At 37.2% G+C, this 2323-nt stretch overlaps 1 non-coding gene across 1 annotated transcript; it reads left to right on the top strand.

The window, feature by feature from the left end:
• Positions 1–1272: 1272 nt before the first annotated feature.
• On the top strand, positions 1273–1379 carry LOC128285045 (small nucleolar RNA R71). The gene has a single exon (XR_008275460.1). It is a non-coding gene; the product is annotated as a small nucleolar RNA R71 (small nucleolar RNA).
• The last annotated feature ends 944 nt before the right edge of the window (positions 1380–2323 follow it).

Here is a 2323-nt window from a genome sequence, read left to right as displayed (position 1 = left end):
CTAGGGAATCTTATAGTTTTATCTGTTAATTGAATGCTCATCCTAGTCTGTTTGGGTTTCCTGAGACCTAGTTGCTTAAACATTTTGTAAGGCATGAAGTTGATACTAGCCCCTAAATCAGCTAATCATTATTAACATCTAAACTACCAATTAAGCAAGGAATCGTAAAACTCCCTGGATCTTTTAGTTTGTTGGGTAGTTTACTTTGGAGAATAGCTGAGCAAACTACGTTTAGCTCTACATGCGACGCCTCGTCCAACTTTTGCTTATTTGCTAAAAGCTCCTTTAAAAATTTCATTGCGTTTGGGATCTGCGATAGAGCTTCAATAAACGGTAGCTTAATGTGTAATTTTTTAAGAGTTTAAGGAATTTACCAAATTGTTCATCTGAGCGGTCTTTCTTTGTTGCGTTGGGGTATGGCACACGAGGTTTATATTTGACATTCACTGATTTGTTTTTATTATGACCTACCTCACCTTGACCTTTTCTTACCACAGTTTCTTGCCTCAGTTCTGGTTCAGGCTCAACGACTCATTCGTCATCTTGAATATTAATCACGTTGAGCTGTTCCCTTGGGTTGGGTTCAGTATTACTTGGCAAGCTACCTTGTGGTCATTCAAAGATTAGTTTGGAAAGCTGGCCTATCTGAGTTTCAAGCCCTTGGATTAATGCTTGTTGATTTTTAAGTGCCGTTCTAGTGTTCTGAAAACAGGTTTCTGATACCAAGATAAACTTTGTGAGCATCTCTTGGTTTCTTTTCTTGTTGATAGGGTAGCTGTTGGTAGCCCAGAGGTGGTCGCTGATTTCCTTGGCCTCCCTATGAGAAATTTAGGTGGTTCCTCCAATCTGTATTATAAGTGTTACTATATGGATTATTTTGAGGTCGAGGATTATTACCCTTGTAATTTAATTACTCGTTATCCATGTTGTGGCCATAAGGCTGGTATTCCGAATGGCTTGTTCCACCTCCACTTACTTCACACTGCATTACTGGGTGAACTTGTGAAGAACTAAGAAAACCATCAATTTTCTTATTCAAGAGTTCTACCTGATTAGAGAGCATGGTGACCAAATCCACATTATAAACACTGGCTATTTTCGTTGGCTTTGTCCACTTGCCACTGATAGTTATTCAATGACATCTCCTCTATGAACTCATAAGCATCTTTAGGTGTTTTATTATTGATGGTTCCGCCAGCAGCTGCGTCAACCATTTACTGAGTGGAAGGATTCAGACCATTATGGAATGTTTGAACCTGAAGCCAAAGCGGTAACCCATGGTGAGGGCACCTTCTCAAAAGGTCCTTGTATCTCTCCTATGCATCGTAGAGTGTTTCTAAATCCATTTGCACAAAAGAAGAGATATCATTACGTAATTTAACCGTTTTAGCCGACAAAAAATATTTTAGTACAAATTTTTCCGTCATTTGTTCCCAAGTAGTAATTGACCCTCGTGGTAATGAGTTCAACCACTGTTTAGCTTTGTTCCTTAATGAGAAAGGGAATAACCAAAGACAAATGGTATCGTCAGAAACACCATTAATTTTAAATGTGTCGCATACTTCCAAAAAGTTTGCTAAGTGAGTGTTGGGATCTTCATCCTGCAAACCATCAAACTGAACAAACTGTTGTATCATTTGAATTGTGTTAGATTTCAGTTTAAAAGTATTTGCAGCTATAGCAGGTCTAACTATGCTTGATTCAGTTCCTGTTAAAGATGGTTTAGCATAATCATAGATAGTGCATGGAGCAGGATTTTGATTAGCCGTAATTGTAGGAGGTAGCTGATTGTCTTGGTTTTCAGCCATCTTTTCAGGTTGGGGTTGAGTATCATCTTCTTGCTCGTTCTCTGAGTATCTTAGGCTTTACCTTATTTATTTTTGGTTTCTGCGAACTGTGCGATCGATTTCTTCATCAAAAAGTAGTGGTCCTGACGGGTTTCTTCTAGTCATAAACTATAAAAACCTGCTAGAAGAAAGAAAAAGAAAATTAGTAAATTAGAATAAAATTAAAAATAAAATTAGATTGCAAGAAAAATAAATAGCTAAAGTAATAAAAATTGAGCGTTCCTAATATTTTAGCTCCCCGGCAACGGCGCCAAAAACTTGATCGCGTGATTTCGTGATAGGTTTTAAATATTTATAATTAATCGTTCTTGAAACTAACTATTATCACGATGTAGGCGAGTGTACCTATTGAACAGTAGTAAAGTTTTAGCAAGACTGGATTGTCGAACCCAAAGGAACTAAAAGTACTAGTAATGACTGTCTTTTTATTATCTAGCCTAGGAATAAAGAGGTTTTGTTTTAACTAACTAATTATC

Source organism: Gossypium arboreum, chromosome 11 (genome assembly GCF_025698485.1).
Source record: "Gossypium arboreum isolate Shixiya-1 chromosome 11, ASM2569848v2, whole genome shotgun sequence".
NCBI lineage: Eukaryota > Viridiplantae > Streptophyta > Magnoliopsida > Malvales > Malvaceae > Gossypium > Gossypium arboreum.
This window is presented reverse-complemented; position numbering and strand designations above follow the sequence as displayed.